This window comes from Gallinula chloropus (genome assembly GCF_964237585.1).
Source record: "Gallinula chloropus genome assembly, chromosome: 2".
Classification (NCBI taxonomy): domain Eukaryota; kingdom Metazoa; phylum Chordata; class Aves; order Gruiformes; family Rallidae; genus Gallinula; species Gallinula chloropus.
In genome coordinates, this window is record NC_140086.1 from 3465987 (window position 1) to 3480271 (window position 14285).

General features: G+C 44.5%; 1 protein-coding gene across 2 annotated transcripts in view; it reads left to right on the plus strand.

Annotated features, from left to right (window-relative positions):
* TSNARE1 (t-SNARE domain containing 1) overlaps positions 1-14285 on the plus strand; it is a 533676-nt gene that overhangs the window by 14485 nt on the left and 504906 nt on the right. For both annotated transcript variants that reach the window (XM_084259975.1, XM_084259974.1), the window contains exon 2: positions 8842-8935. The gene's annotated coding sequence lies outside the window, so the exon portion shown is untranslated. The remainder of the gene's footprint in view (positions 1-8841; positions 8936-14285) is intronic.

The window sequence follows — 14285 nt, forward strand, 5'->3', positions numbered from 1 at the left end:
GGGATCGCTCCTATTCTGTGCGTGAGGTTTCTTTCCCTTCCTCTGTTCAGTGTCGTTTTAAATTCATGTCCCAGGTGATGCATTCCTTGCTGGCTTTTATTACCTCTTAATGTGTTTTCCCAAGTATGTCTCACGCTCGGATAAACCTCTCCTGCTTTCCTTGGCTGCAGAACCATCTCTTTTCCTCGATCTTTCTCCTTTGGCTGCTGTGTGCATCCTTCCTCCATCTCCACAGAGGTACTTTTCTTCTTACATCAGAAGAGGGGTGGCCAGCAGGGACAGGGAGGGGATTTTCCCTCTCTACTCTGCCCTCGTGAGGCCCCAGATGGAGTGCTGTGTCCAGAGCTGGGGCCCCCAATACAAGAAAGATGTAGAACTGTTCAAGAGGGTCCAGAGGAGGCCACGAAGATGATTAGAGGGCTGAGGCACCTCCCCTATGAAGAGAGGTTGAGGGATCTGGGCTTGTTCAGCCTAGAGAAGAGAAGGCTGTGGGGGGAACCTCATTGCAGCCTTACAGTGCCTGAAGGGAACAGAGAAACAGGAGGGGATTCGACTTTTTCAAAGGGCAGACACTGGCAGGACAAGGGGGATGGAGTGAAGCTGAAGGAGGGAAGGGTTAGATTAGATATTAGGGGGAAGGCTTTTTACAGAGAGTGGTGAGGGGCTGGAACAGGCTGCCCAGAGAGGTGGTGGCTGCCCCATCCCTGGAGGTGTTCAAGGTCAGGTTGGCTGGGGCCCTGGGCAACCTTGTGTAGCTCCAGGCCTGGAGGTTGGTGTCCCTGCCTGTGGCAGGGGGGTTGGAACTCTGTGATCCTTGGTGTCCCTTCCAACCCAGACCTTTCTATGAGTCTATGATTCTTCTTAGCATGTTTTCCAAGCCCTTAGGAGCGTGTGCATCCTCTTTGAGAGGCGGATGGATGCCACTGCTCCCGGTTTTCCATCCGAGCCGGCGTTACCTGTGGTCATGTGCAGAGCCGGTGGGGAAGACAAGAGTATTTTTAGCCTGCACTTCTGTGTGCCGCTCAGGGGGCCGCCCACAGTTGAGTATTAAAATAATAGTGGGGACATTGGGTAAGCTTCCCAGCACAATGTTGATATGCAAATTGCCTTCTTAAGAGCAAACCTCAAAGCGATTCCTGGTTTTTGGCAATGCAAGCAAGGCTCTGGAGCCCGGTGTGTTTTGAATAAAGATTACAGCAAGGGATTTCGCCCTGAGGCCACGCTCGTCTCATTTATTCTGAAGCTTAGCAGAGCTGGTAATTCAGTGTTGGAAGCCAACAGGGTGAAATGTCTACACCTTTAAAAAAGGTATTAGATTAGCTTTGGCAAAGCAAAAACCTAACGTCGCCTCTGTAACTTGAATTTCCAGGCTTGCAAAAGCAATAAATAGGGTTGCATTTAATTTGGAAGTGATTCCTGGGCATTGTCCAGCAGAGAGGTGGCTCTGGTGGCTACAGACTTGGTTTGGAGGCATTATCTGGTAATAAATGAGCTTGTGTCAGCTGACTCAGTGCTGCTTTGACTTTTAAAGTTGGTGATAGGTGGTCTGGCTGGTTGAAACCTTTCAAGAAGAAATGGGATAAAATATGAATCACTCTTGTTTTAGTCTCCTGGTTACTGAGTTCGTGGTGCTACTGCTGGGAAGAAAAGGCAGTAAATGAGGAGAACCAAAACAGTGGTTTCTTGGTTCTTCCTTTGCAAATTTCCAAGCTTGTCCTGTGTCCATCAGATCAAATCAGAGGTACCATTTCTCCTTCTTTCCACCCCCAAGCTCAGTTGTATTCAACAGCTAAGGCTGGGCAGCTCTGTGGTTTTCAAGGCAGGTAAAGCAGTTACAGCACTTCAGTGAGGACAAGGAGACCTGAGGGAGATCAGGAGGAACTATTACATGTCATGGGACCACTGGCCAAGTTTCCATGGTTGATATTTGAGCACTGAGTGATGGCAGTTTTAACTTCTGGGTTCTTGCAGTACCTTCTGCAAGAAGGTCAATCTTCTTTTCTTAACCCACTCTTGACTAATGTTTGTGTTTTATGATTGATCCTACTTTTGAACCTTATTTGACTTGTGGTGTCTCTGTCTCATTCTTAAATGATGTATTTGAGATGTCCTTGATGACTCAAACACTAGTAAGTCCTTCCTTACTCTTGCACATCCCCGTAACTGTAGATTATAATCACAGTTATTAAGTGGTTATGAGGTGCCAGTGATGAGTTTAATTCAATAGATGTTTCCTGGACAGAGTTAACCAAATTTTCTTTACAGTGTCCCCAGCTAACAGGTTGGAAGACAGCATCTGCAGTGCTGTCCCTTGCATGTAGTTTCTCAAGGACTTAAGCAACCTGTGCTGTGTGTTTGACTTGTCCACCCTATCAAATTATCATGGACCATGGCTGGACTTAAGTGAAGCCAATGTGCCTGACAGAATGGTGGGAGAATGTTCCCTGGAACTTGGCTTTCCTCATAGTATGTTGCACAGATAGGAGCTTTTCAGAAGTCGAGGTTGACTTCTCACAAGGCCAGTTGAAATTTTTTGGTTGCAATTGAGGAATCTGTCCCAAATTCTGCCAAGTTCTGTATAATGAATTTTTAGATAGTGTTAGTAAGAGGTACTTAGCATGTGACTACTACTGTGCTTGTTCAGAGTATCGCTGTTGAATGAATAAATTTCATACAGATTTGGTTTAATTAGTTGCAAATTGAGAGTTTTAACAGACTGAGTTCACTGAACTTGCCCCACAGAGGTTATCAGTCACAAAGTGGATTTGAATCCTTCCATTTATCCCAATTCTTGAGGAGCATGTGCAGTAGTTCTTGAAGAAGTCTAATTTGTAGGTGTTTTCATTAGTCTTAGAATGCAAAGCCCAGGCATTGTTTGGGGAAAGAAAAGTTTGTATCACGATAAATATGTGGGTCTAGGATTAGAAACTGGAGGTAACTGAGGCAACTTGTGAGTTTTGGGGTTTGCTCAGGGGTAGCGTGGAGGAACCACGTGGCTGACACGTTGTGGGAATGCATTCTCCTGGCTTTGATTCAAGTTTGTATTGATCAACTCTTAGTTCATTTATGTCCTTTTACTTTAATTATACATTCCAATACCACAAGACTTAGAAATTACGAATTTTGAGAGTATGCTCTGCCAAAACTTCATGGTTTAAGGGCAGATCCTTGTTGGCAGGTTGCTCAGGAGCTGTTGACTTCACTCTTTCATAACCCTGCCCTCTGTTGCCTATTTCTTTTCCTCCTTAAAAGTCAAACGCATTTAATAATATAGCAAAGCTCTCTAAAAGGTAAAGAAATTACACAGGGACTCAAAAAGTGGCAGCCTATAAAGCTCTCTAATGAGTGTGTAGCCCAGTGAAGATTGCCATGCCCTGCTTGCATCTTGACAGTGCTGAGTGAGTAAAAGAAAAATATCTTCCTAACTTGGTTCAGGCACATCTTGAACCTTCTTTGTGTCTGTTCTTTGCTGCACCTTGCATTTCTCTGACAATAAACACAAGCTGCTGGTTCCAGAGCCCTTGTGCTGCCTTATGTCTTGTTGAGATGTTGACTCTTTCCTCCAAGGTGATTGATCTTTGTTGCTGACTTTGAAATGCTCCAAGTCTCTGTTGCTCTGTTCTTCTTCTTCTCTCTTGATGTTGGGGGTTGGACTTGATGGTCTCTTGAGGTCCCTTCCAACCCCTAAAATTCTGTGATTCTGTGACATCACCCATGGACAATTTTAGGGATGCTTTTCATGTTCTCCAAACTTGTTTTTTGTTGTGTTTGATGGCATGTCTTCAGGGAACCCCAGAGCTGACTGTCATACCGGTGTTTCTGTCTCTCCTGGTTGCCTCCGCATTTCTGTATGTTTCTTATCCAATCTGTGTTGGACTCTTTCTTCATTCACAGAATCACAGAATCCTAGGGTTTGGAAGGGACCTCAAGAGATCACAGGGTCCAACCCTCCTGCCAAAGCAGGGTCCCTAGGACAGGTCACACAGGGAGGCATCCAGATGGATCTTGAATATCTCCAGAGAAGGAGACTCCACACCTCCACACCCCCTTGGGCAGCCTGTCCCAGGGCTCTGTCACCCTCACTGTGAAAAAGTTCTTCCCCATATTGGTGTGGAACTTTCTGTGCTCCAACTTGAAGCCATTGCCCCTTGTCCTGTCCCCACAGACCACTGAGAAGAGGCTGGCCATTCCCCAATGTGTCCCACGCTTCAGATATTTATAAACATTAATAAGATCCCCTCTCAGTCTTCTTTTCTCCAGGCTGAACAGCCCCAGTTCTTTCAGCCTTTCCTCATAGGGGAGATGCTCCAGTCCCTTAATCATCTTTGTAGCCCTCCACTGGACTCTCTGCAGGAGATCCCTGTCTTTTTTATACCAGGGAGCCCAGAACTGGTCACAAAATTCAATCAACTCTTTTAAGTTCTTTAATGTGCGAGTCCTCTCCTTACTTTGTGCATCATTGTATGTGATGCAGATGTGATTCCAAAGTGATACTGTTGGTAATACCTTTCAAGTTGTTGTTATGGATAACAATCTTGGGAATGCTCCCCTTTCTATGTGTTTGTGTGTATATCTACACAAATTAATAAATATATATATATATATATCTGTATATGTAGGTCAGGGATAGAAGTTGAGACATATCCTAGTAGCATTCAAAAATCTCATAAATAACAAAAACTATATTTATAAATTTTATTTCTGTCCCTACCTTGTCTCCTTTGGTAGTTATAATATCAGCTGCTGTGTGGAGGGGAGAAACTGAAATGGTGAACTCTGATCTCTCTGGGCAGGAAACATTTTTATAAAGCCATACATTCAGACTAATTCTGACTGCCATACAATGTGCTGGGGATTTGTGATCCTCAGCAGGCATTTGACAGATCTTAACTAGTTATGCTATGTCTTGTCAATCAGAATTAAACGCCTACCTCACTCCTTCCTACTTTCTCTCTCTTCCAGCTTTTTTTATTTAGGTTGGTCATTAAAATTGCTTATAACCATAGAAACGAGGAAAACCCGCCCCTTACGTTCCATATCTTTAGCGTGATATTCCTCTACTGACATCATGTGAGTTAAATATATGATGACTTAAAAAAACACCAAAAAAACCCACTAAAAAAAATCCCAATCCTGCAGGTAGGCAGAGATGTTGTTAATTCTTCTCTACAATGGGGTCGTTCCTATCAGTACCAACCAAATATCTTGCATTCCCTCCTGGTGTCCAGCCTGAAGGGGCTCTGCAAAGGAGAAACCTCCTGACAAGATAGAGTTGGAGAAAAAAACAGATAGAAATGTGGGATGGGAAGGGTGGGAGGATGAGATATGAAGAAGAAGAAGAAGGGTCGGCAAGAAGTCACATGTGTGATGTAGTGTGTGTTGATAATTTTGGTATTGGTTTTCATCTTCCTAGGGCTGTTGGCACCGTTGGAGGCTCGGAGAGATGGGCATAATGTTGTCACTTCTGTAAAACAGGCCACCAGCTTTCTATTCTTCAGGACCCAAATCCTGGGAGGATGGAATGGCTTAACTTCTCCTGAAAAATTCAAATGATCTTTGCTTGTAGAGGCAATTTGAAAATGTTTGACCCAAGGCTGTGTGAAAGTGGTAGAAGCTCTTAGGAGCTATGGACATCCTGAGGCTTCAGTGATGCTTGACTCTGTGCTGGACAAATAATGCTGTTTTCATTTGGAGCAGATTTATTCCATGTGAGATTGCTTGAGAGAAGATTTCTGATTTTGTTTGTTTGGTTGTTTTTTTTTGTTTTGTTTTTTGGTCACCCTAAGCTGCACTATGTCAGTTGAATAAATAACCACCCTGTCAGGTGGTTTAGGGTTTAGGGATTGTTTTCCAAATGGAAAGAGTAATGGATCAGATGAAAAGAGTTAACTGCAGCTGCCAGTGTTGCTGTCTATAAGACTTTCAGTCTTGCTCTTTTTATGAATTATGAGACCTTAGTAGCACATGGAAAGTGGTCAGGGACTGACTTTCCTGGGTGCATGATGGTAGGACTGGAGGAACCCTCTGGTGCTCATGCTTTGATGGGACCTCTCAACACACTGAGATGGGGTGTGCATCAGAGAAGGGAAAAGTGCAGTCCTGGCACTAGAGCAGCTTGGTGTGTAATTTAGCTGTGCACTAAATTTACCTCTGCTTTTCCAGTTTTCTAGTAGATTTTCTTAAAAATCAAACCCACAAAACCCAGAAAACCCCCCCTCACGACTGGAATGTTGATATGTAGACTTTCTGTTTCATTGCTAGTGTGTAGATGAGAACCAGTAGACGGTGGTACTGAGTATTGATGCCTCCTTAGGTGTGTTACAGAAGAAACAGGGTTTGTACAATGAGTGCTGCATCTCTGTGGTGGCAATGCACATGCTTTGCATGTCTCTCTACAGTGATTATGAAGACTGAAGGCTGGCTCTTTGAGAAATGTCAGCACATCTTGATGTTTGGAAGGTCTCCAGGGTGAAGACGTGGAGCTTCATTGCTATATAGGAAGACTTTTCTCTGGGGAGACCTTTGGCTGAGGAAATAACGAGGAGGAAGTGTTGTGTGATGCAGCATGACAAGGTGTTGTTGAGCAACATCTTAAAATTTTAAGCCTTACTTATGTACCTAGCACCAAGTACTGCACTTTAACATAAAGGACCTTCATAATGGCTGGGTTTTTAATGCGTTGGAGTTTCTGCTGTTGGCTTTTAAGGGTGTTGAAATAGATGGTTGATGAAAGTTGAGGAAAGTGTAATTGTGTGGTTTTTCTCAGGGTATGAAAACTCAGGGCAGGAGGTCCTTTAGCATCCTTTATGGCTCTCTCCAGTCCCAGTGTCATACCATGTGATTCAGCTTTCTCTGCCACCCCATCACAAGGATGGTTAAGAAAGCTTTGATGTTAAGTCTGGAAGGCTGAGTCTTGTGTGATGATGTTTTTCCTGCTTAAAGAGAAATAACTGGCCAAATTTTTCAGCAGTTTGATTAAAACACTTTCTTTGAGGAGTAATTACCAAATATTCTATGCTCTGAACTTCACAGAGTGTAAAAGTGCCTCTACCTGAGTTGCCTAACCCATTCTTTTTCTCATTTTCTACTTTCATTTATTAAATCATAATAAACTGCATTAAAAGCATGTTGAATTCCTTTGGAAACATTAGTTTCTAAATTTGGGAAAGGAAAAAATTAGTTGTTAAAGCATGTGCGTGTGTCTAAAATAGGTTTATTTCATCATTAACTAGAGTCTCCAGAGTTACCTGAGCTGTTGGGTCTTTACTGTTCTAAAATAGGTAGTTGTATATCTGCCTATATAGATTCATTATCTCTGCCTATTGCTCTGTGCACAAGCATGGGCACGTGCATCTCTTGTACAAATGAATTTCCCCCAAATACTGTTTTTTCCTATTTCTATGTATTTTGAGTTCAAAATAAATTATAAAGATACTGTAATGATTTTTCTGTCTTCTGCTAACTTGGCTTCTGTTGTAAAGGTGTGAGTCCTCTGTGCAGCTTTACCTTACACCGTCCTTTAGAAGGTTTTGCTTGTCTCTGCTGAGACCTCTTCCAGCTCTGGGTCCTTTTGGTTGTCCCAGTGGCGTGCTTCTAGCTCAGCAATCGCTTTAATTGCATGGGCTTTCTTTTCTGTAAGAAATGTAGGGGAAAAACCCAACGAGATCATTAAGCAGGAGGAAATGACAGCTTTGTGAAATCAGAAATTGCACAAAATGAAAATTACTTGCTGTATTTCACTGGGCATCCCGTAATGTATGCAACCTAGAATTAAAGGGAAGGAGTTTTGAGGGGTTTTTTTTTTAATGTGAGTGTGGTATTATTACAATCATAGAATGGTCTGGGTTGGGACGGACCCCAAGGATCAGAGAGTTCCAACCCCCCTGCCACAGGCAGGGACACCAACCTCCAGGCCTGGAGCTACACAAGGTTGCCCAGGGTCCCATCCAACCTGGCCTTGAACACTTCCAGGCACTGGGCATCCATCACCTCTCTGGGCAGCCTATTCTGCACCTTACCACTCTCTCTGTAAAAATTTTTTCCCCTAATATCTAATCTAAACCTTCCCTCCTTTAGCTCTAATCCATTCCCCCTTGTCCTGCCATTGTCTGCCCTTTGAAAAAGTTGATTCCCCTCCTGTTTCTCTGCTCCCTTCAGGTACTGGAAGGCTGCAATGAGGTCCCCCCGCAGCCTTCTCTTCTCCAGGCTGAACAAGCTCAGCTCCTTCAGCCTCTCTTCATAGAGGAGGTGCTCCAGCCCTCTAATCAACTTTGTGGTCTCCTCTGGACCCTCTCCAACAGCTCTACATCTTTCTTGTACTGGAGGGCCCAGGTCTGGACACAGGACTCCATCTGGGGCCTCACAAGGGCAGAGTAAAGAGGGACAGTCCCCTCCCTGTCCCTGCTGGCCACCCCTCTTATGATGGAGCCCAGGATCCCATCACCCTTCCGAGCTGCAACAGCACACTGCTGGCTCACGTTAGGTTTCTCATCCACCAGAACCCCTGGTCCTTCTCAGCAGGGCTGCTCTCCAGGAGCTCTTCTCCCAGTCTGTATCTATGTCTGGGATTCCTCCAGCCCAAGTGCAGGACCCTACACCTTGGAGTGTTTGCATATTGTCAAGAGATACTGTGTAGGCCGAAAGGAAAGCTGGCCTAATACAGCCAATTTTCTGTAACAAATCCACAGGGTTTGGAAACTCCCAAAGACAGATGAATCTAAAGATACAGCTAAAACCTCAGTCAGAGGAATGCCTGTGCTTCAGACCTGGGGAAACAGAGCAGATAGAAACCTGTATGGACTTTTCACTTCTGACTTTCATTTCTTCCTTTTCCCTGAACAGAGACAGTACTGCTGAGACAGGCCTTGGGTCCGTTGGGTTGTTGCTGCCTAGTGCCGAACGAGTGGCTCCACAGCACAGGGGGATAAAATTGTGGGTAAGAGACTTTTTCCTGTTTTCTTTCTGTGATAATCCTTCCAGATTCAGTTTATTTAGTTTGGTTTAGTTGGTTTTCCCCATTTCCCTTGAACTGGTTGGAGGTAGCGCTATATTTTGCAGACCCAGCCTCTGGAATGGGTGTGTAGGAACTGTCCCAGTCTGGGAAGTCCTGGGCTGGGGAGATTCATTGTTGTACCCAGAGTGAGATTAAGACACAAACTAAATGCCACTAACTAAAGCTATTGAATGGTCACTTCAATATACACTCAGATGCAAGAGAAAGGAGGAGAGAGTGAAAAGAAAGAAGGGAAAAAAGAAGAAAAAGGAAAGTTCATTGCAATAGTTGCCACCAAAGAGCTGTGGCATCCTATCAGTCCTATTCATCCTCAAGTCTGGTGGGGGAAAGTTCTGTCTGATGTTGGTTGTCTCTGCTCTTTTGTTGGGGTGTAATATCTTCTTCAGACAATCAGTTAGAATATTCTAAGAACTGTTTGGTTTAACCTCACCTCCCCCTCAGAGGTGGTGTGCAAGCCCCATACCATCACTAGGGGGTGTCCCGAAGTCTTCAGGGGTCTCCAGATCCCTCAGTCTTCCCGACCATGAGTCTGGGTGCATGTGCAGGGGGGGTAGGTTAAAGTTGTTAGACTCTGCTCTGCATTTAGATTCATAGGAGGGCGGGAAATGTGTAGTCTTGTGGTTTGACTGATGTTCTGCTGAGGCGGTGTGATGTTCTAACAATGGTGAGACAAACATCCATTGAGACAAACACCAGTTTGCCACCTCTGGATGGCATCTTCTCTTCTTGCAGTGGTTTCCTTGCTTTAACTTACTGATATTGGGCAATCTCCATCCAAATTTTTCACCTGACAGCTGACCTTTCTTGGCTTGGATGCTTCATTAAGCTCTGGGATGGTCCCCTTTTGCAGTCCTTGAATTTGATTTGGGCTTTCTGGTCAAAGTGGGTGTTAATGGGCGCTCTCTGCTAGGAACAGATGGTCAGTGAAGGTTTCATTTTTCAAGATGTAATGGAGTATTTGTAAAACCTTTAGAGTTTTTTATCAGCAGAAATAGTTTTCTTAAAACTACATCTGTTTTTCCCACCTGGAATACCGTTAGGATAATTTGTATTGTGGCTAGAACAGTTGTTTCATGGACAGCTTAATAGTAGGAAATAAGCCTTTTTTGGGGGTATTTTTGGTTTGTGTATCTGTTCCTCTTTTGTAGAACACTTTAGAAAGTATTATAGAATTAGAAAAACAGGACGGTTTTATATATCTTTCTGAGTCAGTTGGTTATCTTGTGCCTAATTCCTATTCAAGAAATCATGGTTTTTAAAATAAATCCTTAAAAAGGATTTTATTTCTCCTTCTCCCTTTTCCATAGCATGGGGAGAATCGGTGTGTTCCAGCCCTGTTTCATATACAGAGCTAAACAGATCTGTAACAATCAGTAAATAGTATGCAAAAAGTGTGCTTATTAACATCCTGAATAATCACCAACAACAGAGTAAATACGAGGTTAATGAGATTAAGAGGAAAGAGGAACGTTAAGTGTGTTTGAGTGCTCCTCCCCATGGCCCCATAGCTGGTGGCAGCCCTGTTTCTGTTGACGAGCCCAGCATGGATGTAGACGCAGGAGTGATTTTGATGCTGCTCCCCCATACAACGCTTAATGAGTTCCTACTGCTGGCGTTTTTCTTTAGATACTCTATAGTATTATTAAATCCCACTCAGATTTCAAGCCTTTCTTCTTATTTTTTTTAATAAATCTTTTTTTTTTTTTTTTCCCTATTTGTTTCTAGTGCTGTGGCTCATTGGTAAGGAGCCTGATTAGTCCTTGTCTTCTGATGTCTTATCTGAGGCATCTGGGTCTCTTCCTAGAGGTCTCCTCAAGGCCACCAGAGGATTTGTCCCAAGTCTTTTCTGGGAAACATGGTACCATCAGAATCACAGAATCATAGGGGTTGGAAGGGACGTTGAGAGATCATTGGACTCAATCTTCCTGCCAAAGCAGGGTCCCTAGGACAGGTCACACATGTTGGTGTCCAGATGGGTCTTGGATATCTCCAGAGAAGGAGACTCCACAACCCCCCTGGGCAGCCTGTCCCAGGGCTCCTTCACCCGCACTGGGAAAAAGTTCTTCCGCATGTTGGTGCAGAACTTCCTGTGCTCCAACTTGCAGCCATTGCCCCTTGTCCAGTCCCCACAGACCATAGAAATGAGGCTGGCCATTTCCCCCTGTCCCCCACACTTCAGCTATTTATAAACATTAGTCAGATCCTCTTTCAGTCGTCTTTTCTCCAGGCTGAGCAGCCCCCATTCACTCAGCCTTTCCGCATAGGGCAGATGCTCCAGGCCTTTAATCATCTTTGTAACCCTCTGCTGGACTCTCTCCAGAAGATTCCTGTCTTTTTTATCCCAGGGAGCCCAGAATTGGACACAATATTCCAGGTGGGGCCTGACCAGGGTAGAGTAGAGGGGGAAAAATCTTGTAGCTAGAAGTCAATTGATTTTAATCCTTTTTATTTATATCAAGCCCCATGTTGTTTTGATTTGACTCGTCCTTTGCCTTTCTCCTTCCAAATGCTCTCCATCACATGCTCTCCATTAAGTCTTGCAGAGAAAGACCTGTCTCCTGGTGAAAACATGACTTTGTTTTCTAACACAGTACCACTCAATCCCTTTCCTTTCTCCATGTTCACAGGTTTTCTGAACATCGTGCTCTCTGTCCATCATCCCCTAGCATCTTCTGGCAGTTGTCAATGTTATCTCAATGTCACTACCTCAGAATTGTTTATTTGAGTTTTCTCAACCCAAAACCGCATATGGGTGGTTGACTCAAAGCTCTAGGCACCGACTCCCCTTACTGGTCAGTTGACAAACTGCAACATATATATTTCTATTTTAAGTGAAAAGTCCCTTCCTGAGAAACCCATTCCATTTACTCAAGATAAATCTTGTACTTCTGACCCTACCTTTTCTTTTTATGGTGGTTCTGATTAAACCATGAGCCTTTGACTTAAACAATTTGGGTAGAGGATGGGCACTGCATATTGCCTAAACGATTTATTCCCCTTTTAGCTCTTCTTTTCATTTGCTGTAGTTCTTTGTGTGTCTGTGGTGGTGGGGGGGGTGGATGGGCAGTGTTAGCTTTGAGGCTGATCTGGTTTTTTTTAATATTTCAAGTTATTTTCCTCCTGTTTCAATTGAGCAGGACAGTAGATTATCTGTCCTGTCAGCTCTTTTGCATTTGAGGGTGATGGTGACTATTGTCCCCTATTGCAGCTTTGCCTGGAGCTGAAGTTTCCTTTCCAAACTGCATTATTGGAAGTCAGCCCAATGTCTTGGCATGGTCTGGGCAAAGTGGAAGAGCACTTCAGCACATTACCAATGCTGTGGGATGGAAGAGATATATTTCCACAAAATTGCTGTCCATCAACACAGCTTTGGAAAGGTCCTTTGGGTTCATTTTGACATGATGGTATAATGGTTTGCTGCTCTCTGGAAAACTAAGAATCAGTGTAGTTTGGGTTGGAAGGGACCTTTAAAGGTCATTTAGTCCAATCCTGCCGCAGTGAGCAGGGCCACCTTCAATTAGATCAGGTTGCTCAGAGCTTCATCAAGCCTGACCTTGATTTTTTCCAGGGATGAGGCATCTGCCACCTCTGGGAAACCCGTTCCAGTGTCTCACCACCCTCATCCTAAAAACAAATATTGCTTAGAAACTAAGAAGATGGGTTTTTGATGGGAAAAATTCCTCCCTTGCCTTGTCAAGCTGTAATATGGGGCAGTCTGAGGGAGATGAAAGTAGGTCTTGAATTTACTTGGTGGGATAATGTCTCTCCCCTTTCCTGCAGTTCCTGTTATGGTTGGTAACTAGGAGACCGGTTGAACTCAGCGATGCTCTCACAGTGCTGAGTATTTTGGCTGTAAGTCACATTGCTTGTTAACGTGCAGAGAGCTCCTGCTGATGCTTCCAGGCGTTGCAGTGTAGTTGGACAGAGAGGTTGCTGATATGTAGGAGAGCAGCACTTTCAGAAGGCAAGGAAGGTGTTAAAATCAACGACACGATTCCTCCTCGTTTCATTTTGATCTCTTCGCAAAAAGAAGAGTGGTGGAAGCAGCAAATGAGTGTGTGTGAACGTGAGGGAGGGGAAACAGAATCACAGAATCACAAGGTTGGAAAAGACCTTTAAGATCATCAAGTCCAACCATTCCTGTCCTATGCTAAACCATATCCCCAAGTACCTCATCTACGCATCTTTTAAACAGATCCAGGGATGGTGACTCAGCCCCCTCCCTGGGCAGCCTGTTCCAGGCCCTAAAAACTCTTTCAGTGAATGATTTTTTCCTGACATCTCATCTGACCCTGCCCAGGTGCAGCTTAGTGCCATTTCCACTTGTCCCATCTCCTGTCCCCTGGCTGAAGAGACCCTTGCCCACCTCTCTGCACCCTCCTGGCAGGTCAGTGTAGGCAGTGATAAGGTCTCCCCTCAGCCTCCTCTTCTCCAGGCTAAACATCCCCAGCTCCCTCAGCCTTTCCTCATAGGATTTGCCCTCCATCCCTTTCCCCAGCCTGGTTGCCCTTCTCTGGACTCACTCCAGGACCTCAATGTCCTTCTTACGGTGAGGAGCCCAGAACTGGACCCAGCAATTGAGGTGCAGCCTCACCAATGCCCAGTACAGGGGCACAATCACCTCCTCAGACCTACTGGCCATGCTATTTTTGATACAAGCCAGGATGCTATTGGCTTTCCTGGCCACCTAGTCACACTGCTGGCTCATATTCAGTCTGCAGTCACCCAACACCCCAAGGTCCTTCTCTGCCTGACAGCTCTCCAGCCAGTTTCCCCCAAGCCTGTAGTGCTGCATCCCATGTGCACGGTGCAGCTATGTTGTAATCTCCCTACTGCAGCAGACTGATGCAAAGAAATGCCTTGACCTCTTTTTGATGCACCCCAGGATCCCCTTGGCTCTCTTAGCCACCAGGGCACACTGCTGGCTCATCACCAACCTGTCATTGTCATTGCCCAGGTCCTTGTCTGCAGAGCTAGGAGATAATCATGAAATCTAAAGTCATGTAGAAACATCTAGTTTGGAAGGGCATCTTTGTGACCTTACTCCGTACATTTATTGCAAGGATAGTGTTATATGGCTGTACTATGTCAGAGAACTACATAACAGCAACTCCTCTGTCCTGAATGACTGCCTAGAGCTGTTGGTTTTTGTTTTTAACCTGATGAATATCTTAGCTTGGTGTCTCCAGAGGTAAAATGAAGGAGTAGCTGCTCTGAGGGATAAATACAGAGTGAATTAAAGGTTAGTAAAAGGCATTAGAAGCCACAGTCG